The following is a 24,232-nucleotide window of genomic DNA, read 5'->3' on the forward strand; positions in this document are numbered from 1 at the left end:
ATATATGAATATAATATAAATTATGTATAAATAATATATATAAATTATATATTATAAATATCTAAATCATAATACAACATAAATTAACTATAATATAAAATATTTTACATTAAATATTTTAATTTTTCACTGTTTAAATTTCAATAAAATTTTATATTATTAAATATGTAAATATAATATAAATTGTATGTTATATATAAATTATATATTATAAATCTATATAAATCATAATATAAAATAAATATAATATAAATATTTTATATTAAATATTTTAACTTTCACTATTTAAAATTTCAATAAAATTTTATATTAAATATGTAAAGGTATATTTAAGAAGTATTAAATATGAAAAGTATATTTAATAAGTATTAAATATGTAAAATGCATGTTTAATAATTAAATATAATCTATAATTATTTGCCTTTAGTGTATATATACATAAAATGAATTTGTGGTGTGTGAGTATATATAAAATAAACAAACAGGAAGCTCACTGAAGGGGACCAAAAAGAGAAGTGACGCTGTGGCCAGAAGTAGAGTCAGCCAGCCAGGGACAGGAAGGAAGATCAAACAAGTCGTGAAGAACACAAGCAGGATGATGGGTAAGGGGGTCAGGAGAAGATCCTCGAGGGCATCAGAGTTGAGCGTGAAGATGGTATTTCTGAGTTCACTGCCCTGTTATTTCCAGAGGATGTGTGGCGAGAGCTAGACGCAGAGACATGTCCTGGCCACTTAGCTTAAAATCAGGGAAGTGAATTAAAACAAAGAGAAGGACTGGCGACTGAGTGGGAGAGACAGCTCCATGCCCAGCCGACCCCGCAGGGGCCACAGAGGCCCATCTGCCCAGGGCAAGGGGACATGAGCCAGGTCAAAGGTATGGAAGGCCATGCTGACCGTCCCCAACCCCTCCAGGGCCCCCACATGCCTGGCTGCGACCATCAGGGGCCGGGGACTCAGGCCTACAGGCATCCTTGTATACACAGGTGCTTGTTTTCTCGAAGAAGCCACAGGAGCTGGGCAGCCCCTAAATGCTCAAGGAGGCAGGCGGATGGACGCAGAGATGAAGCAGCACAGCCTCAAAGGACACACCACGTCCTACGACGGGGGCCCTCCCTGCTTCTGCTCCTGGAAGGCTGCTCATGCACGCCCTTCCTGGAGCTCCGATGAATTTCCCTGCACTTGGAACATTCCGTGCTGTCGGCTCATGTGCTTGGGTGAGCTCCCCACAACGTCTTTAGGATGATGACAAGCACGCGAAAATCTGTCTCCTCTGAGAGTTCTCTGCAATGCTAAGTGGAGATGATGATGGAGCAAGATCTATCAGGTTTGGGTAGAGAACCTTTGCCCCCCATCCTACAGGAAGGCATTTTCAGAGATGAAAGGACTCCAAGACTATCCTCCCTAATGCCTAGTCAAATTCCTCGGAAGCCACCTCCACTCATCTAATAAATCAAGGACAATTAAGCTCCATCAGGCTGAGAAATTCAAAGAGGATGAAGTCAGAATAAGGTTAAGAATGGGGGAAATCATGGCTCCAAAAAACTGAAAATTAGACAGAAAATCTCTATCTATCTATCTATCTATCATTTATTTTTGGATTTTATTAACTTATTTGAGAGAAAAAAAAACAAGCATTGGAGAGGGAGAAGCAGGCCGCCCAACCAGCAGTGAGTCCGATGTGGGGCTCGATCCCCGGTCCCTGGGATCGTGACCTGAGCCAACCAAGTGCCTCAGGAAGCATCACCATTTAAAATATCTTATGATAGTACTGGAAGTCCTAGGCTCAGCAATCAGACAACAAAAAGACATTAAAGGCATTCAAATTGGCAAAGAAGAAGTCAAACTCTCCCTCTTCGCCGATGACATGATACTCTACATAGAAAACCCAAAAGTCTCCACCCCAAGATTGCTAGAACTCATACAGCAATTCGGTAGCGTGGCAGGATACAAAATCAATGCCCAGAAGTCCGTGGCATTTCTATACACTAACAATGAGACTGAAGAAAGAGAAATTAAGGAGTCAATCCCATTTACAATTGCACCCAAAAGCATAAGATACCTAGGAATAAACCTCACCAAAGATGTAAAGGATCTATACCCTCAAAACTATAGAACACTTCTGAAAGAAATTGAGGAAGACACAAAGAGATGGAAAAATATTCCATGCTCATGGATTGGCAGAATTAATATTGTGAAAATGTCAATGTTACCCAGGGCAATATACACGTTTAATGCAATCCCTATCAAAATACCATGGACTTTCTTCAGAGAGTTAGAACAAATTATTTTAAGATTTGTGTGGAATCAGAAAAGACCCCGAATAGCCAGGGGAATTTTAAAAAAGAAAACCATATCTGGGGGCATCACAATGCCAGATTTCAGGTTGTACTACAAAGCTGTGGTCATCAAGACAGTGTGGTACTGGCACAAAAACAGACACATAGATCAGTGGAACAGAATAGAGAACCCACAAGTGGACCCTGAACTTTATGGGCAACTAATATTCGATAAAGGAGGAAAGACTATCCATTGGAAGAAAGACAGTCTCTTCAATAAATGGTGCTGGGAAAATTGGACATCCACATGCAGAAGAATGAAACTAGACCACTCTCACCATACACAAAGATAAACTCAAAATGGATGAAAGATCTAAATGTGAGACAAGATTCCATCAAAATCCTAGAGAAGAACACAGGCAACACCCTTTTTGAACTCGGCCACAGTAACTTCTTGCAAGATACATCCACGAAGGCAAAAGAAACAAAAGCAAAAATGAACTATTGGGACTTCATCAAGATAAGAAGCTTTTGCACAGCAAAGGATACAGTCAACAAAACTCAAAGACAACCTACAGAATGGGAGAAGATCTTTGCAAATGACATATCAGATAAAGGGCTAGTTTCCAAGATCTATAAAGAACTTATTAAACTCAACACCAAAGAAACAAACAATCCAATCATGAAATGGGCAAAAGACATGAACAGAAATCTCACAGAGGAAGACATAGACATGGCCAACATGCATATGAGAAAATGCTCTGCATCACTTGCCATCAGGGAAATACAAATGAAAACTACAATGAGATACCACCTCACACCAGTGAGAATGGGGAAAATTAACAAGGCAGGAAACAACAAATGTTGGAGAGGATGCGGAGAAAAGGGAACCCTCTTACACTGTTGGTGGGAATGTGAACTGGTGCAGCCACTCTGGAAAACTGTGTGGAGGTTCCTCAAACAGTTAAAAATATACCTGCCCTACGACCCAGCAATTGCACTGTTGGGGATTTACCCCAAAGATACAAATGCAATGAAACGCCGAGACACCTGCACCCCGATGTTTCTAGCAGCAATGGCCACGATAGCCAAACTGTGGAAGGAGCCTCGGTGTCCAACGAAAGATGAATGGATAAAGAAGATGTGGTTTATGTATACAATGGAATATTCCTCAGCTATTAGAAATGACGAATACCCACCATTTGCTTCAACGTGGATGGAACTGGAGGGTATTATGCTGAGTGAAGTAAGTCAATCGGAGAAGGACAAACATTATATGTTCTCATTCATTTGGGGAATATAAATAATAGTGAAAGGGAAAATAAGGGAAGGGAGAAGAAATGTGTGGGAAATATCAGAAAGGGAGACAGAACATAAAGACTGCTAACTCTGGGAAACGAACTAGGGGTGGTAGAAGGGGAGGAGGGCGGGGGGTGGGAGTGAATGGGTGACGGGCACTGGGTGTTATTCTGTATGTTAGTAAATTGAACACCAATAAAAAAATAAATTAAAAAAAAATAATAAAATAAAATATCTTATGAAGTATCAGGACAAGGCCAGGCAAACATCATTTGTCAAAATAACATTTTAACTCAATCAAGCAATAGGAAGCTATACACGGCAACGATGTCCAATATTCTTTTTACATTTCATCTTGTAACAGAAGACACTAAAGATGAACGGGAGGTCGGAAATGATCTTACAGTGTTCAAAGGAAGCAATTCATGCCCACCGATTTTTTGAAATCCTAAAAATAAAAGCCACCAGAATGGAGGGTGTGATGCTGTCATTGTGTTGAAGGTCTCACGGTATAACTGAGGTCGATTCTGTTTTCCGTCTCATTTCTTCAGAGTTTCTATTGTCTTCTTTAGAGATGCAACCTCCCACCATTTGGGTGGCTTTAACACAAAAGCTACAACTGCAAGATCAAGGTGACACCTGCTTCTCGGGTCGTATGTGGCTGTCTTCTCGCTGGGTCCTCACACGGGAGAAGAGGCAATGGAGCTCTCCGGGAGGGGGTCACCTTTATAAAAACACTAATCCCATCACAGAGGTCCCACCTGATGACCTGCTCACTTCCCAAAGACCCCCTTCCTAATGCCATCAACTTGGGGGTTAGCCCTTCAACCAATGAAATCTGGAAGAGCCCATTCAGACCACAGCAGAGGCTTAGACAATATTTATGTGCAGGAATCCATTTCATAGAATGCAGTGTTTCTTCTCTAATGACCATGGAAAATCCCCTTGCTGGAAACACAGCACAGAGCCAGGAGCAAAAACACCATTTCTCCCCCAACTGGAGCTGCAGAAAGCCTTTCCTAGGGAGGCAGTTGGCGTTTCCTACTGTCCATTTGTTCTAAACTATGGGGCTGAGGAGACCAACGCCAAGGAGACTCTGTCTTTGCTCTTAGGAAGCCCATCGTCTCCTTGAGTATTCAACAATTAATTTAATAATCACACCAAATGTTTACATTCCTACTGTGAAACAATTGCGCATGGCCTGGTTACCCCATGACCATACACGCTGCATGTGTACCCTGGCGACCCTCTAATGACCTGTGGTGCTCAGGGGAAGCTGCCCCAGGAAGAAGCAAAGGAGACGTGCTCTTGAAGAAGGAGCTAAAAAGATGAAAAGATACAGGAAAACATTTCAGAAAAGGGTCAGGAGAGTGTGATGGAAAAATGACACTGGGGACTTCGGCAGCAGCAGCCCAGGGGCAGAGCTTGGTGGACGGCAGTGCACTGAACAGCACCCCCAAAACTCAAGTCCACTGGGAACTCAGCACTTGACTCTGTCGACAGATGGGGTCTTTGCTAATGTCACAAGTTGAGGATCCGGAGAGGAATCATCCTGGAACGATGGTGGGCTCTCAGCTCATTGCCTGGGGTCTTTACAGGATGAGCAGTGCTATGGAGACACATGCAGAAGGTGATGGGGACATGGAGGCAGGGGGCCCAAGAGCCAAGGGACGTCAGGGGCCATGGGAACTCAACGAGCTAAGAGGGAGACAGGGAGACGGTAGGTTCTTCCTTGGAGCCTCCAGAAGACTCCAGCCCTGCCAACACCTTTGTCTTGCACTTGTGGGCTGCTGAGCTGTGACACAATGTGTTGTCCTGAACACGGGGTCCCCTTCTGTTGGAAACACAGCCCCAGGGGCCCCCGTTCCCACAGGCCACCATGCGCCTGTGAGCTTCTTTATAAGGTTTAAAGTTTGCTGGGGTGTTTTGTGAGCCCTTCTCTAGTAGGCTTTGGTACTTCGTCTTGCTCTGTTTCTCCTTTTTTAATTTATGTCCCTCTGTCCACATTGGTTCCACCTACCCCCAAAGTGCCATTGTGCTCATTGGGGAGGTGAAGGGGGACACCCATCCTACCACACATGAGATGAATAATAAAGGCTGGGGAGACCAAGTAGACAAAGGAAAGGAATGCCTCTCGTCTGCCAAGGCTGACTAGGCCCTATTAGGTGCGTAGAACAGAAATGTGGACCGAGGTGGGATGCTTGAGTAATGAGGCCACGAGGATGTGCATCCTCAAATGGCGTGTACGTGGAGGCATAACTCGGTAAGGGGCAAGCTGCCCCACTCTCGGCACCCAGTCAGAGGGAGCACGGATCACTCAGCAGCTCGCGAGCAATTTGGGAAGCTCGTGTTTCTCCCCCTTGTCATGCAGCAGCCCGAACCTCCAGAAGCAAGCTGGCTCATGGCCCTGCAGAGCCGCAGCGAGCATCGCCAGCCACGCACAAGTGGACGCAGGCCAGTGGGTTCCTGACCACTCGGGTGGCACACAATTGTCACAAAAAAGAGGACGAAAAGAGGGCCTTTTTTTAATAAAGGTCAAATGCCTGTACTTAGAGGCATGTGGCAATACACTGCCATCTAGAGAGATGACAACCTCCCTGATTTACAGCATCACTTCATTACCATGGAGATCCTTCCGAAAACACCACCAAATTTTCCCCCAGCATTCCCTAAACATAACCCAAATTAACTCTGGCTCCTCCAAAAACACAACAACAAAAAAGAATCTGTGGTTGAGCTCGGAAGGTTTCCAAAATGGTGAGCTAAATAAGCCACTCAGAGCAGAGCTATTCTATTTCTATTTGGACACCTTCCTTGCTATGAAGAAGGAGCATCGGGAATTAATTGCTCCAGTGGCCATGCATTACCACGTGATGTTTGACATGTCACCTGGCAGGGTGTCCTTCCTTTTATCATTACTCTACAATGGGGTCACCGGTGTATTCTAATGAAATTTGCAAAGACAGACATGATCTATAATAATCGAAGCACAGAAGCTACAAAAAAAAAAAAATCAATAGGTTGTACTAGGAGCATTAGTCAGGAGCTAGCGATTATTTCCAAATAAAGTCTTCATGGTCGCCATTTAGCAAAGAGGGAGTTAAGACACACGATGGTTTTTCTTATTTTTGCCCCCATGTGAGACGCTCCCATGTTCTTTGAAGGAACAACAAGGTTGGCCGCATTCTCAATTTCATCAAGTTGAACCCACAGGTCATAAAACCACATGTTCTGTGTGACCCATGTTTTCCAATCCTGCTTTTGGAATCCTTGGATGAGGATAAAGGTACAGATTTAAGAAGAGTGGTGAGAGAGGAATTAGGTTGTGACTGGGGCTTCTCTGCAGGGATTTCATGGCACATGAAACCTGCGGGCTTGCCTTCCTCTCCAATCCACAGAACAAGCCTCGGTTTCCCCAGGGCAGTCAGCCACATCACTCAGGTGGAGGAAGGGTCCACTGCTCTGCTGTCTCAGCAAACACAGCCCACGGTGACGGAAGGCTGGTGGCCAGCAGCTAACTCACTGAGCGGAAAAACTCCCCAACGGCCTAAAACCCCAGAGCGTCTGGCATTTGTCTATTTTCCTCCCGCCATCTTGGAAATCCAAATACATCCAAGTGGACATATCCACTTGTCCGCTTTATTATTCTCATCTTGTTTACTAAGAGAGGGACACATTTGATGCAAACTGCCTGCTGAAAACGTTAAGCTTCTCCAGTGTCAACACTACACGATCATGCATGATGGATGCAGTGATTTTGTGATTCATACCCCATTCCTATTTTATTAAATCAAAATGAAGAGTCAACACCATCACTACAGAGCTGTAATGTTTAGGTGGGCCATTTCATGCCGCGGAGGAATGGACACGCAGGGTCATGGGAGGAACCTTCACATACGAGATTCAAAATAAGGCAAAAGCTCAGTGTCACGCGAGCAACCAACTTTTCTGTTTTCTTTTGTTTGGGCTGAAGGAAGAAGTCAACCTCCCCATCAGAATTGCCTGGAAACATGCGTTAATTGGACAGCTAGATGAATATGTGTAACATGCACTATTGCTTTGAAACCAAATAATTAGGGAGAGCTGACAGGAGATCAGCCAGCAATGCATTAGCATCTTTTAGCCAGATATTATGAGTTGACAGACTGAGTGAAGCACAGCAGATTGGGACCAGTCCACTGTGGAGATAAATTCTATTAATGAACCTAACATGTATTGCTTTGGATACAGAGTTACAGAATGGTTCGTAAGTCACCAAGAAGAGGAGGCTATTGACAAAAATCAGCAGAAGGAGATGGATGGCCCTTATATCTAAGCAAATGTCAGTGGTAATTGGATCGGCCTAAAGATCATTAGCCAATTTCTTAGCTCCGGGAGGGGGTGGCGTCAGTGATGCTATGACTATTTTTAATGATACAGATTTAATGAAATAAAGCAACACAAGGAAACAAAGAGACACCTAGCGTCTAATAGGTACGTTATCAATGGTGCTGATTTAAAGCATTGAAGTGAATAGAATAAATAGTTCTTATTGTCCAGGATCATCTTTGAAAAACGTGAAGTATTATGCCAAAATGCAGTTTTGTGTTGACTGAGTAACGCACACACATAGTTGTTTTTTGTGTAGACGAAGTGGCGCTATTTTGCAGGACTCTAGGAAAATGGCGCCAGGAAAATGAATTTTGCTGTCGGGAGGTGGTGTGATTCTGCAGAATCGGCTGACAGACTGCTTTGGGATAACAGGGTCTCAAACAATTTTCTCAGGTACACCGAAGCCAAGAGGACCAGACACCCAGAGGAAAAGTTCAATGGTATCATTGAGAATCATTCAGAGGCTCAAAATCATTTAGAATTAGGAATCAGCAGTGATTCTATTAATAGTTCACCTAGTGGATTAAGTTGCAAAGTGCCTTTAAATCTCTTTTTCACTTTAAAATCCTTAAAATGTACATCGTGTCTATACGTAAGGGTCACAGGTGTCATGAACATGTGATTGTGGCTACAGATCCTCAGGCTGATTTAACTTGGTGTGTTTGCACTTAGACTCAAAGTTCTCATTTCTGTAAAATCTACTTTTTTTTTCTGGTAATTGATTACATGGCGTGATGTAAGGGAAGATGTCACATAAATTGAACCATTACAAGAAGAAGGAGAAGACATGAAAGAAGAACCACCACCACCACCATCTGCCTTTATTTCCAAACTGATAGAATGAAGTGGAAGTCAACAACAAACTGCCTCCACGTGAGCCAAAAGCTACTTTCATTCACACTCACTGTAAGGTTTTAGTTAGAGACCATACAAGTTCCTACCTAAAAACTACTCGATGTAACAGGTCTGATCGACTCATCATAACACAATGAAACTTTTACATACGGTATCACTTCAAAGTTTGAAATATCAACAAAGAGATGTTACAAACACAATGAAATTGATCAACATGGTGCAGCATCTTAGGTTTGGTGAGGAATTTCAAGCTTCAGAATCATACCAAAGAGACAAAAAGAATTTTCAGTAAACTCTATTAAAATATGTGTGTACATAGGAGCACCAGGGTGGCTCAGTGGTTGAGCATCTGCCTTTGGCTCAGGTTGTGATCCCAGGGTTCTGGGATCAAGCCTCCCATCAGGTCTCTGGTCAGTGGGGAGCCTGCATTCAAGACTGCATGAAAAATGATGAAAATAATTATCTGGTAGAGAAACAAAAGCAGTGGAATATAGGCAAAATAGTTATTCTGTTTAAATTCTATTATTCAAATCCTTACCCGCCTATGTTGCAGATTTAAAAAATGACCTGTTCTTTGTTAGGGATTTTTATTTCTAGCATATTACAAATGAAAGGAATTGTATGCTTTTTAGGGAAATACCTATCAAATTAACATGTTAAAAATAAATTTGATACATTAAGTTTACCTGGAATTAATATCATTAATCATGGTTTTAAACATGCAAGATCAATTACGAGCAGTGCACTTCTATATTAGATGATTTGTCTGAAATTATATGCCAACTGCATAACCCATTTAAAAATAATGACTTAAGTAAGAATATACAACCGAATATTATACGGATTCAATATGATGGATGTGCTTTCCTTCATTAAAGGATGAATCACTGAAGAGTTAGTATAAATATAATCTCCAAACACCTGACCTTTGGTCTCCTGAAAAATTAATCATGGAGATGTTTTATAGTGAAGAATACACAAAGATTCTATATGAGAATTCATACTGATGGAATTAACTAAAAAATATGCATTGCTGACTTCAATTAAAACAAAACAAAACAAAACAAAAAACCTGAACTCCAATAAAAAATAAAGAAAGAAAAGTAAAACAAAAAAAATATGTTTTGGACCACAGCAGACTTCAAAGAGTGGGCTGGAGTCACTATTGTGTATTTGGGCCACTTCCAGAAAGGCAGTGACTATGATTCCATTTTGTTGGTAGCTAGATGTTACCGCCCAGTGCAATGGAAATTCGTAGTGTCTATAAATTAATTTGTCTATTTATGGTAATTTTCTGGTAAAGGAAGAGAAGATGAAAGAAACAACCATTGATGGGAATGATATCAAACACGGCAGTAACACTGCTTAGAGCTTAAGAACACAAGAGAGGTGCAAAGCACCCCCTGACAAATTTCAGCCCACACGGATCGTGTTTTCTTCAATTTTTCACTATTGTCTGAAATCCACAATCATCACCTTCAAACATCTGTTGCCTTATTCTCTAATTATCTACCCCACACATGCTGGCGGTTAATTATACATTCTCTTATTCCGTAATTACGACCTTGTTGGTTTTCCCAACAAGACTTTAAACTCCTCATGAACTGCATCAAAACCTGAGCTCCTTTTGTGGTAACCGCCCTACTTGCACAGTGCGGTATCTTCCCAACAAATACTTTCTGCCTGATAATAATCAAATGTCACAATGTTCCATGGGTTGCGGAGAGGGCAACCCAAACTTCAGCTGAGACACCATGATAAGATCTGGACCAGAGACGATGAGAAATTATGCCAGCCACTCATTTATTGAGAAAATACTTGGTTTTGCTCCTTTTTTCTCAACAAATAAGGTTTTGCTATCGTAGCTTGTTTACTTTTTCATCATGCTAAGCAGTTGTTTTTTTGTTTGCTTTTTTCCAACATGGCACAAGGACTCTTTCCTGAGCCAAGGAATTTCAAGAAAACACCTAATATTTATCAGGCATATAACCGCTTATAATAGCTAGCTGACTCTACCTTATTACTCTTGGACACAAAATGGACACATGATACATTTGGCTCCATTTGTGTGGATCATTCACGGTGGCGTCACTTTAATTATGGAGAATCCAAAACCATATACTCTAACTCATTGCTGTTGTTTCAAGAATCTGTGTTGTTAGCACTTTAGAGCAAATCTTAAGAGTTATTCCAATACAGACGTGGAGAACTGCATGGAAACAGGCAACCTATTAACTCTTTCCAAACCCTATTATAGTAGGCACACAAACACTCAGAATCCTGTGCATTGTGGTAGATAACGTTTGTCTCTTTGTGATTTCCAAGGTGGTGGTAGTGATACCCACTCTTTCTTGGAGTTATAGATCATGACCATGCCTATAGCCTTAGTTCCCATATATCACTCTCAATTCTTGATTCTTGCCCAGCAAAACGCTAACTCTGGGGAAATCCATCTTTTATCCAGCACACATCTACATGTTTGCCCATGAGCACAGATGAAGGAAAACACAGACCCACGTTGAGTGGTCTCACCTTCCACTCATGATCATAAATGTGCAGGAGGTTCAAATTAGAGACAATATTGCATTTCTCCAAAAAATTTCCTTTGGAGATTCCCTAAACAACCAACACCTATGGAATCCCGTCATCCCCCAGTCCCATCTTCACTGTTGCTTTGTGATCTCACAGTTTTTCTTTATAGTGTAGTAAGAATGAACAATCTAAAGAGAACATTGATAAGTGCCCATGAACCCACTGACCCATATGGCAATAACGATCCCATCTTCCATGCTCCCTCATTTCCCTACAGGTAAATGGTAGGGCTATCATCTAAGACTAACGATCACACATCAAATCTCATGAATTTACCAATCTGACAACAAAGCACCCCTCTCTCGCCACATCTTGTTTTCCTCTTGTGGAGGAAACCCAACCTACTGATTGTGTTATTGTTCAAAGTACTTTCCGTCCCCCTCTGTGGGGAAAAAATATACACCGGGAGCTGTTTAATGGCAGGCTTGGCCATAAGACTTACAGTGTCCCACCCTGGGAAGACTTTTATTGCCCCACCTCAATGACAGGAGATAAACCCATTTGACATGCTCTAACGAGTGATGCATGGACAGAATTTAAACGCACCACTTGTAAGAAAAAACCTTGGGAACTCTGACGTGGCACTGCCATGCTTTCCCTCCACTCTGCCATCCCATCAGAAATGTGTCTTCACCCTGGGATTGTGTCCTAGAATGAAGAAGAGATGGAGAAGAGCCAAAGCGAATCCCTGAAGAACACACGCCATTTGAGAGAAATAAACCTCTCTAGTTGCACGTCACTGATATTTTAGGGATGTTTGTTAATGCAGCGTAAGGTAAGCTAAACTGATCAATACCACATGCCCCTAGATCATTCCTACAGCATACAGACATGCTGTGAGAACTTCTATCATATGAGAAATACAATAAATTTCTCTTGGGTTTATGTATCCCCCTAGCTGTTGCCTATTTCTCTGCTCTTTTACAGAAAATCTCTTCAAAACTGTCCCCTATATGCACCAACTGCAGTTCCATGGCTCTTATTCACCATTAAAGTTACTCCCACTGGGCTGCTCCACCTAATGCTCCACTAAAATTACTGCTATTCTAGTAAAACTTGCCAATATCGTCCAGGTGTTACATTGGTGGGCTTCAGACTCTGACTTTTCTGCTGTCTCTATCTTCAGACTCTTCATGACTCTAAATACCACCGATGGGGACTAGCCCAACATTTTCCTCCTCAGCACAGACCTGTCTCTTGAGACTCCCCCTGAACTCGGGCACCCACCCCTATGTTGTCTTTGATGACCTATATTCATTTCAACGTCAAACTTTCAAACCTCAACTCATCCTCAAGGTTCTCTCCCCCAGCACTGTCTCCAATACCATCCAGGTCAACAAATTTGGACTCCTTTCCTTTCCCTACATTCCACACGCAAATCATTTGCAAATCTTATTTTCAGAAATATATAAAAAAAAATTCAAGCCCTTCTCCCCACCTCATTACTCCCATCTGAGATATACAGTCATAATTTCTCTTGGCGACTCTTAAATTCGCCTCTGACCAGTCTGTTGCTTTCTGCTCTTGCCCCTACAGGCTGATCTCAGCAAGGCAACAAGTGTTTCTTTAAAACATACTTCACCATGTCACCCCTCTGCTGAAATGCCTCCAATTCTTCTCCTTTTAGTCCTAAAATTAAAGTCAAAGTTCTTAATGGCCTCAACCCACTTGGATCCCAGTCACTCATTGCTATCTAGTGGTCTTCCCCAATGCAGTGGGAAAACTTCCACACTGGTATGTTCCTTCTGCTTGGAACACCCTCTGGTACATCAACAAGGCTTCCTCCCTCACCTCTTTCAATTCTTTATTCAAACTCATCCTTTCCAACGAGGTCAAAGTTCACCACCCTGGTTACACTTGTACTTTCCTCAGCAATCCTGACTCTCTTTATCCCCTTTCATTTATATCGTAGCACCCTTCGCCTTCCAAAATAATATGTAACTTATTTAATTCTTAAATTCATTTTCCATGGCCTTCATAGAATATCAATTGTACTAGGCAGGAAATTTTGTCTACTGGGTATGTTGATGCATCTCCAATTGCTTAGAGCAATACCTTATATGAAAGAGGGAATCCATAATAAAAATAAAATATTAAAAAATAATACACCGCAAATGTCGTTTTTGAAATTACACAATAATGCTGTGTAACGCATGAGAATGAACGTTTAAAATTCTTAGAGAATAAATTATTTGAAAAGTTGAATTATTTGAAAAGTTGAAAAGTCAAGAAAATGTACAGAATGTGCTTCACCAAATATACAAATTCTTGATATGTCCTTCCCAGGTTATTGAAGCACAATTATTCAGATGGCCGCTTCCAGCTGTGCAGGTGGCTTTGCTTTGATTTGCTCATTTGGCTCTTTGTTTTTGTCACAGGTGAGCTGATATTTCATTTTCTTTTATTTCTTATTTCTGTCCTATTTTTGGACACCCATCAGCGAATCTATATTCCTTCCGCACAGACTTGTAACAAGTTGATGAACTGCATGTGTTCTCTGGTCTCCTGAGGCTTGTTCCTTTACTTCTGTCCCACATACCTTCCTGTGCCTGCTTTCTCCCAGCGTCATCCTTACAGAGCCTGAGAAATCTCAGATTCCTAGAATGTTCTTGAAAAGCTGGGCTTGGGTTTGCCAAGATTTATCATCACCTCCCCTGCATTACTGCAGAGAGCAATGAAGCTGCACACCTGGGAAAGACGTTTCAATGATTAGAAAGCCAACCTCTGTCTTTCACAGGAGGACAAATGCCACACTGCCTCAGAAACACGGGAACCTGTGCTGTTTCTCACTGTCTCCAGGAAGAGAGGTTACGGCTTTTTTTCTGGGAGCCATTCCATTCCAGGAAGCACACTTATAGTCATCTCATCTTAAAACCAGGTAGAGAAGGGTAAGCTAAAGATAGAGACCTTAGGGGAGACAGAAAAGCCTCCTGGGTGAGGTCTGTGTGCATGAGTGTTTGTGGAGATACATGCAGAAAGAGGAACCAATTGTATAAGCAAAAAAAAAAAAAAAAAAAAGACAGGATATACCCAGGGGAAGCAGACAGGAACACAAAATGAAAACACGTACTAAGACACAAATGGATGGCAAAGAGAAAGGAGGCATTATTATTGCTTCTGATGAAAAACTAGTACATGTCATTATAGAACTTTAGGAAATACAGAAAAGTAAAAAAAAAAAAAGAGGGGAGTGTAGAGAGAGAAAGCAGTACAGATCATTGAACCACACACAATGATCACTTTTATCCTATCTTATCGCCCAAGATTTTTGGGGGGTGGGTGGAAGATTTTGGTGTCAACTAGCCGGATATTTGAACCCAATGCTTCCCTACAGCTGGAGTCTCTGCTCTAAAGCTGAATCCAATGTACAGTCTCTGGAAATTTTGCTTTGGTGCACCAAAACCCAGAATCTGTTCTTTCTTTCTAAAACCTCTCTCTATCCAAACCACATAGGATGGGTCAGGAAATATTGCCTCCTTTACTTGGTGCCTAAATCATCCTTCTGCATTTCTTGACACATTAAGATTATTTGTTTTGTCTTTAATGCGGCTTCTTTTTTTTTTTTTTATTTATTTATGATAGTCACAGAGAGAGAGAGAGGCACAGAGACACAGGCAGAGGGAGAAGCAGGCTCCATGCACCGGGAGCCCGACGTGGGATTCGATCCCGGGTCTCCAGGATCGTGCCCTGGGCCAAAGGCAGGCGCCAAACCGCTGCGCCACCCAGGGATCCCTTTAATGCGGCTTCTAAAGTCTTTATATTTCTGATTTAAAGATGTAAAAAAAAAATAAAAATAAAACATGCCAAACACGTTCGACACGGAATTCAATTATATGCTCATCTACGAAGTAAAGTAGGTGGTTTAAACAAATGATAATAACCTTCAGATTGATCACTAAGTCGCATGTTGATTTTTTAAATGGCACTATCTACACTAGGTTTAATATTTAGTGTTGTGACAATCTTAAGAGGGTTTAGTAAAGTATCAATGTTTTCACACGGTGTTCAGTCATGCATAGTGTTCGATGTTGACGTTGTGGCTGCCCGGCGTACCGGTGTAACATTTCCTGTGTGTGCTCTTCCTCCTTCGTGATTTCCTTTGCTTATGGACATCATCTACTTAGTAGACATTCAATGTCCCACCATTCTGCCATTTGTGCTTCTTCTCTTCCTTCCAGGTTCTTAGCCCCTGTTCTGACCATATATTGTCATGCTGGTCTCAGAGTCTACGTGTTAGCTCCACTCCTGTCTCCTCTATGTGCCCTAGTTAGGCTCTTGTTGGCTTATTTCTACATGGTCTTGCTATTTTCAGGTTTCCTTTCATGGTTTAAATCCTGGTCAAGATTGTGCATAATTTTGATTCAATAAAATCTCAGAAGGCATGGAGTTTTGTAAGCATCGTTCAGCAGCCTGTCTCTGCCATTCTGTGTTCATCCATGACAGAGCTCCCATTGGGGTGAGCAAGGGCTTCCTTTGTTCATGTATCCTGTGTGGAGTGATCTCGTGGTCCTCACATCCTTCAGAGATTCCCTTCTTCCTCCCATTATCCCTTGCTGGACACCTTTCTGCTCTTGCTTTGGATATTTCTTCTCTTCCATCTTACCCTTCTTCCTCTATGATGTTCGTATGATGGTGTTACCTTGGCACTTTGACCCTGGAGAGGATAGACCCTGTTTGCTTATGAAAAAGGCTTTGTCGGGGATACTTCGGTGACTCAGTGGTTTAGCACCTGCCTTTAGCTCAGAGCATGATCTTGGAGTCCCAGGATCGAGTCCCACATCGGGCTCCCTGCATGAAGCCTGCTTCTCCCTCTGCCTGTGTCTCTGCTTCTCTCTGTGTGTCTCCCATGAATAAATAAATAAAATCTTTTAAAAAAAGGAGATTTGTCTTCATATATTCTTTCTCTCTTATATTATGGTTAGGTTGGGCTAATTGGAGTAGAATTCTACTTCTGTGTTTTGTGTTCACATGGGGTCATGGTATATCTCCAAGGTCTTGCCTGGCTACACTAGTGCTGCATCATACCCCTGACCACATATCACAGGCGTCTGCTGTCTCCTTTTTCATGTGGGCATTATATAGAGGATCTAGGACAATCTGTATGTTACATTATTATTTTAACCACTTGCATAAATTTCTAACCCTTATGCTATTTGCAAAAAATTAAAACAGATGGAGACAAATGACATACATGTTTGTGTTGGAGTCACTCATTTAAAGTAACACTGCAATGATCATCTTTCTGTGCTGTTTTACTGGATTCTGTTGCTCTCCAAAGCTAAGGAAAGAAGAAACAGTGTTTTGGCACCATTTATTTTACTTTAAAACTAAAACAAAAGAAATGTCCTTTTTCACATCCCTAATAACTGGTGGCATATCCATGTAGCTTTATAGCCTTTTGGCCTCTCTGTGATTTCTGTTTTGAAGTCCATTCTCTTAGTGTTTACTGTAGAGTTTTACATCAGTGCCCAAAATCTTATTGCTGATTAAAGCCCACAGTCATACTTAGGAAGTATTTGGCAGCACATCTGGAAAAGTCTAAGCTGGGGACTTTAAAAAAAGAAGAAAAAATGTATTTTTGTCCCTTACAAGAAGGCCAGAGAGAGAGGTTTATAACTCAGCTACTCCACAATGCCTCCAGGAGCTCAAACCATCTCTCTCTTACCACTCCACCATGTTTAGCTGTTGGGTTTTCATCTTGTCCTCAACCTTGCAGCTCCTGATGTGAGAGTTGGTCATCCACATCCAGTTAAGGGGAAGGGAGGTAATTGGTATAAGGTGTTTGGATCCTTTTTATTATATAAGAAAGATTTCTCAGAAATTATGTCCATATGGGTGCACAGGTATCTCCTTGGTCCCATTCATCTTGGATGCCCCCCACCGCCCACCCACTCCATGCAGGTTGGGAAAGTGTATTAGACCAGCTGACCAAAGTGTGTCCAGGCCTCAGAACTGTTTGGCTCAAAATGGGAAATTCTTTTGGAATGCTTGAGTTCCATTGAACCAAGATTCAATCATTTTTCTAATTAACCTTCATCTGAAAGCAACAGTGTAGACAAACACCCCATCACAAAAGAACAGTGACATTACACTAGTTTATCCAACATCCAGGAATAAATGATACCTCCTTAAGTGCTAAGGAAGACATAATGAAGTAAATGCAAGTTCTGGTGCAAAGGGTTAAAGGAACAAGATTTATGAAAACAGTTGAATGAAAGTTAAATAAAAATGAGAATCCAGACCTGAAAATAATATAATGGCAGTACTAATAGCTGTCCAAAGTAATTACATAGCCAATTATGGTTACAAATGAAAGTTAATGATCATTAATTATTATCAGTATCTTTTTCTTATAGATCTCAAACTTCAGAAATTAATATAGAAAGTACAACTAAAAATTCAAACAATTCCCCAACAATTAAAAAAATATCACCCAGCAACACATTAACAACCCACCAGTTCATGCAGAACCAGGATCTATAACCACCTTTTATTATTTTAGAGAGGACTGCATCTGTTGGACTCATGCTATTTGTGTTTGTAACAAGACATGCCCTTGGATGAGGTGAGACACTTCACTGTGAAAATTTAGAATAATTTTATTCATAACTGAAATGAAAAATAGAACCAAACTTTCTGGATGGCTGACATAAGAAATGCCTGATGGTTATACATCTATGAGATAATTGGATGGAATTCAAGTTTCCACGGATGGAAAATAATGATGTATGACTCTAATACAACAAAAAGCCACTACAATCAACTCAGGCCATAGTCATTAAGCTTTTTGCCCAGGTGCCTGACTCCACACTACTTGTTAAAATAAGACAATGTCAAGGCGCCTGGGTGGCTCAGCTGGTTAAGTGTCTGCCTTCAGCTCAGGTCATGATCCCAGGGTCCTGGCTCCTGGATCAAGCCTCACATCAGGCTCTCTGCTCAGTGAGGGAGCCTACTTCTCCCTCTCCCTGTGCCTGCCCCTCCATCTACTTGTGCCCTTATACTCTCTCTCTGTCAAATAAATAGATAACATATTTTTAAAAAAATAAGACAATGTTCCCATTCCTGAAATTAGCAGAGCAGTTAAGTTCTCTCTGTCAAATAAATAGATAAAATATTTTTTAAAAAAATAAGACAATGTTCCGATTCCTGAAATTAGCACAGCAGGTAAGTAGCAAAAACAACACCAACATCAACAAGCAAGAATCTGTGTCACCCTTAAAAGAGGCACGTGGAAGATTTTAGAAACACAAGTAAGTTATTAAAACTGATAAGAAGCTCAAAAGCTTATACTGAAAACCATTTGGCTATTCCCAATTATTAATACAATATATTTTAATTTTTAAGCTTTTTTCCCCAGATTCGCATTTAAATTCTAGCTAGCTAACATACAGTGCAATATTGGTTTCCGGAGTAGAATTCAGTGATTCATCACTTACATACGACACCCAGTGCTCGATATGACAAGTGTCCTCCTTAATCCCCATCACCACCTAGCCCATCCTGCCCCACAGCCTTTCAGGAACCCTGAGTTTGTTCTCTACCGTTACAAGTCTCTTATGGCTTGTTTCCCTTTCTTTTTTCCCCCTTCCATATGTTCATCTATTTTGTTTCTTAAATTCCACAGATGAGTGAAATCATATGGTATTTGTCTTTCTCTATCCGACTTATTTCGTTGAGCATAATACATTCTGCTCATTCCACTCCATAGAGACTTCTTATAGACTGGGGCACAGAAGCTACATATTTGATAGAAAACATCAAATTGTACCCATTTGAAACCCAGTTTCTCAGTTCATATGATATCCTTTCATAAGAAAGTATGAAAGTTACCTTTGTATAAGACCGAAAACCATCATGTTTTCAAGACAATTAAAAAGGTAACAATTGTAGCCAAGAGATAATATCCTTGGTCTTTTGGATTATTTTCATGCTCTGGGTCATTGGTGGTGGTGGGAGACAAAGATATGTTCATTTAAATTACCTTAAGGTTAAACATAACACCTTTATAACAAGAGTAAAATACGGGCCTAGAAAAAAAATCTAAAACGAGTGACAGAAACAATTGTCCAATATGAGAATTGCCATTCCCGTGAGGAAGAAATGAAGTGAGATGTGCCCACATCATAACTGCTTGCAGTTTTTGTTCTGCTTCCCACTGTGGTGAGTGGAATGGGAGGGGAGTTGATATCATTGTGATCCTGGACACAGCCAGCCACTCTGCACCTTGTTATATAGCATGACATCACTTAAATGCATTTGGTGTTTAATGTGGCTGGAGAAATCTCCAAATGTCAATTGAAATCCTGCCCTTAATTTGTCATGAGCAGGATTTGAATTTTAACAGGAACAACAGGGCCCCTTGCCCAACATCATTAATGAAGATACTCGAAGAGTGCTTGAAAGCATAAAAGCAGCACCCGGGGAGCCTTTCGCATACTCCAGGGATTTGGCTGGTCAATGCCATACCTCCATTATAAATTCAGTACCATGGACAGCTGATGACTACTCAAGAGACCACAAAACCATTCACAGCAAAATCATGTTCTTTTCCTCTTTTTTTTTTTTTTTTTCCTCCCACGAGCAAAGATAGATATTGGTCCAAGCGATGCCATAAAGGGCATATGCTTCCTTTCACTTTTAGGGACTGTAAGAGAATGCTGGAGACAGATTTCCCTGATGTTTGAAGGTGGTTTTACTGTCTGAACATATGGATGTCAAAAATACTTATCCTTGGGCTGATCCTTTTTTTTTTTTCCTCTGTGAGACAAAATGAACCACTTATCACTACAAATCATGGCCTCTGGATATGGACTAATAGCCTCCCAGCAGTTCTATTTGTAGGGATCTCCCCATATCACTCCTACATTTTTACTCCTCCATTTTTCTAGGCATTGGGTTAGCTTTACAATTTACAAGTTATCGGCTGATCCTAGATCCTCCTCCTGACTTGTGTGGGTATGTGGGCCTCCCCTTAGCATCTGCCATGACCCCTCACTCTTCTTGCTGTTGTCACATTGGGTTCACCCTTGGGATGACCCTTATATTTATCCACTCTCCTTTACCCTTGTGTCTATCCACACTCCATTTCACTGCTTCCAGACCCCTTGTTAATCTTGCCTCTTCCCCCACTGAACTTCTATCCTAAACTTCTAAACTGGAGTCTCCTGTCCTCCACCACTGTTCATGCTACTTAATGCTGAAAGACCCATCTCTCCAGAAACTAGGGTCAATCTTACCTACAACCCCAATTAACCCCAAACTCTTTACTCCCACATTCACTGAACTCTGAGCCACTTCCAAATCTAGCCACAGATTCCCTTTCTGCTCCATACCGAAATAGATCCTGCTTTAGACAAGAAAGATCCCTTGTTCTTCCTAAGTTATGGCTCACACTTTGTTATTCTGACAACTTACTTACAATCGTCCCTCAATCACAATGTCCAATGGCTCCTCTCCATTTTCTTTAGGAACCATTTAAAATTCACCTCTTTTATGATTCCTTCCCTAATGCTACAATCCAAACAGCATTATGCTTCCTTTATATCCCCATCACACAAGCCCGGATTCACTCCCTTACCTTGTCCAGTAAATAATGACATTTTCTTTTATTTCTATACTTTATTTCCCTTACTGTAGAAGGAACTGACTTATTATGCATTTGCCCAGTGGCACATATCACAATGATTTGTAGAGATTTGGAACTCAATAAATATTTGTTGATGAAATGAATCAGTGAATCACATAGAATGACAACACTAGCACCATGCTTATGTATTTAAAATTAGAATAAATTAGGATTCAATTTAATATTTATGGTGGATTCTAGCATTATCCTCGGGAATGAAATTACACCGAGAAGGACTGCTGACATTCTTGTCAAATTGGCGTCACTGTGTTCAAACAAAGTAAAGGGGATGCTCATGAAAGAGAGTTGAGAGTGCTAGCACAGTAGTTCATGCTTTGAAGGAGGAAGACAATCAAGGCATGGTCTCTACCCTTGGGAATACATGACACGGTAGAGGAGCAGCATAAACAAAGGTAAGACGATGGGGAGGCAGTTATGAGATAATACATACGACTGCATCATAAGCTAGAAAAGAGAAAAATGAGAAGATGAGTAAACAATGAAAGGAAGTAGGAGATGAGAGACCAAGAAAGACTGTAAGTGGTGAAGTTTAATCTGGGTTTTAAAATGGATTAATGAGGAAGCCATATGTTTCCCAAGCAGAGAAGAAGTGTCAGAGAGAGAATTTAATTGTTAAGCCACTATTCTGTGACAACAGACTCTGATCTGTACTCTTTAATGGCCAGTGGGTGTCTTTTTAGGTTTAACTAAACATGCAAGATTACAAAACCTCCAAAAGTCACCATGGGGCTAGTAGTTCAGTAGGACAGAAAACAAAGCTGACCTTGTCAGCAGAGCTGCAATAGGCATCGGGGAGCCATCTGCCCCAAAGGTGACAGCTCAGATGCTAAGAGACAAGATCTCTACAAGGCCTCCATCCATCGTGGTTACTCCTACCTGGCACAGAAACTCCAGGCTTCATAGGAGTGAATATCTCCTATAAACACCACATAAGCAAAGAGTCCAGGGTCCCCATAGGGAATGTGGCACTTACAAAAGGTAATTCCCTCAGCGAAGCCTAAGGCTGTGGCATCCCCAACGGACTCTTGTAGTTCTTTGGGGTCCTTTTTTTAAATTTTTTATTTATTTATGATAGTCAGAGAGAGAGAGAGAGAGAGAGAGAGAGAGAGAGAAGCAGGCTCCATGGACCGGGAGCCTGACGTGGGATTCGATCCTGGATCTCCAGGATCGCACCCTGGGCCAAAGGCAGACGCTAAACCGCTGCGCCACCCAGGGATCCCAGGTCCTTTCTGATCCAGAGGTGATTTACCAAAATGGAGACCCTCTTTATGGAGACCCTCTTTATGGTAGGCCAAGATCATTGTTGCCATGCCCTTCATCTGGCCGAAAGAAGAACTGAGCTAGACAGACAAATAAAGGTCAGATTCTCACACAGCAGGGCGAAGGTCATGTTACATTGATACATAGACATTGTGCATGTCTGAGCCCCTCAATCATTGTAGCCATGGCACACAGTAAGAACAAGCACCAAAACTAAACAGATGAAGAAACTGAGAATCTCTGAGGGGAAGGTAATAGCCATTGACCAGGCAGGAAAAAAAAAAAACAATGATATGAGGAAGCAAGAGGGAAACATGGATCTGTATGATTAGCATGCTCGCACTATTCATATTGGAAGGCAGCTATGCTCACCACTATACCACCAAAGCTGCACGTACTATTCATATTGATTGATGAAGATTCAAGAGCAAAGGGGACAGATGAGAGATACCTAGGGAAAATTAGGATAAAAGTACAGTGTCACAGCAAATGGTACTCTAATAGTCAAACAGTCATTTCTGGAGACCTTGCTGCATGCCAGGCAGTGGACAGGCACACAAAACAGTCCATACCTGTACAGGCAAGATTGTCAAGAAAGCAATTAACTCAATGCAAATAAAAGCCTTCGAAGGAGAATAAGAAAGATCCACTTGAGTCGGCATGGCCACATGTGACCACGTGGGAGGCAGAAAGCTTCATGGGAAAGGTTGCATTTGTTCAGAATCTTGAAGGAAGGGGTACAGAGTCCATCAAGATACTAACCTGGTCTTCAACAACTGGCTCACCAGAGATGGGGCTGGGACTTGGTGCCGTGAAGAACAGGGAACCAGTAAAGTGCTTGGAATGGGAAAAAGGTGACCGACCCCATCTGCCTTTTTTTAAAGATAACTCTAGATGAGCCACCAAAGATGGAGGCTCCAGAGAGGGAGACGTGACCTTCATATACAACAAAGGAAATGGGAACTTGAACTAAGCACAAAAGGGACAAAGGGAGGAAGGAGAGATAAGAATTCGAGACATTTAGAAGCCATTCCTATGGTTTTCGCTCCCTCATCAACTGGTTGCTCAAGCCAGAAACATGAAATCTCCCCAGACTCACCTTCTTTCACTGCCAACCCTTGTCATTAAAATCCGCCTCCATGCCTTGCCAGGTCAACCTGCAAAAATCTCTGTACAACTCTAATCCCAGGATGATATGATAACTGCCCTTTAGGTGGACATAATGGCTCGGCACTTGAGCGTCTGGAGGATGAGGAAACAGGTATCACTTAGTCTTTGTAAAATATTGCAATGGGAACCAATGTTGAGCATCACAGATCCCTAAAATATAAATACAAAGCCACAAAAAAACAAAAGTAGCTTAATAAATGGCTCATAAACTGGCCTTCCATCCATCCCAGAAAAATCAGCTACCATTGTCACCAGTGCAAACTACATCCATAGCCACATGATAGATTAAAAGGGCTCCCTGCATTATCATTTAGGAAGAAAAGACGTTTTGTATGGATCTGGCCCTTTTCCTAGTTGTTCTGATGCATTGTTTTATGGTTTCATGGAACCAAACATATGTAGAATGGCCCAGCTCCGCTCATTTCTTAGCAGCTAAGCTTGGCTGACCCACAGTGGGATAAATACTAGGGGACTGGGGTTGTGATTTTTCTCTTAACTAACTCTTCGATGAATTCTGGGTGAAATGCTAGCACCTTGTACCTTTGAGGAGAGTTGCAGATGAAGACTGAGGGTGTGCTCAACTGCACTCACTATTTCACTAGGGAAATAAAATACCCATTAGGTGAACCTTGTGGGTCTTTCTTATCTCCTCAACAGAGGCGAATGAGGAGATACGACATTCATCTGGCTACTGCTCTGGGGTTCTTTATGCTGTTGTTTCTCTATGGTTACTGTGCTTTTTTGAAATAGATACAAAAAAATG

The 24,232-nt window shown here is 41.5% G+C and overlaps 1 protein-coding gene across 10 annotated transcripts in view; it reads right to left on the reverse strand.

Annotated features, from left to right (window-relative positions):
• NLGN4X (neuroligin 4 X-linked) overlaps nucleotides 1-24,232 on the reverse strand; it is a 306,762-nt gene that overhangs the window by 132,433 nt on the left and 150,097 nt on the right. For 2 of the 10 annotated variants that reach the window (XM_025435908.3, XM_025435909.3), the window contains exon 2: nucleotides 16,585-16,671. The exons of the other annotated variants lie outside the window; for them this stretch is intronic. The gene's annotated coding sequence lies outside the window, so the exon portion shown is untranslated. The remainder of the gene's footprint in view (nucleotides 1-16,584; nucleotides 16,672-24,232) is intronic. 10 annotated transcript variants of the gene reach the window in all.

The sequence above is a fragment of the Canis lupus genome, chromosome X, assembly GCF_003254725.2.
Source record: "Canis lupus dingo isolate Sandy chromosome X, ASM325472v2, whole genome shotgun sequence".
Lineage (NCBI taxonomy): Eukaryota > Metazoa > Chordata > Mammalia > Carnivora > Canidae > Canis > Canis lupus.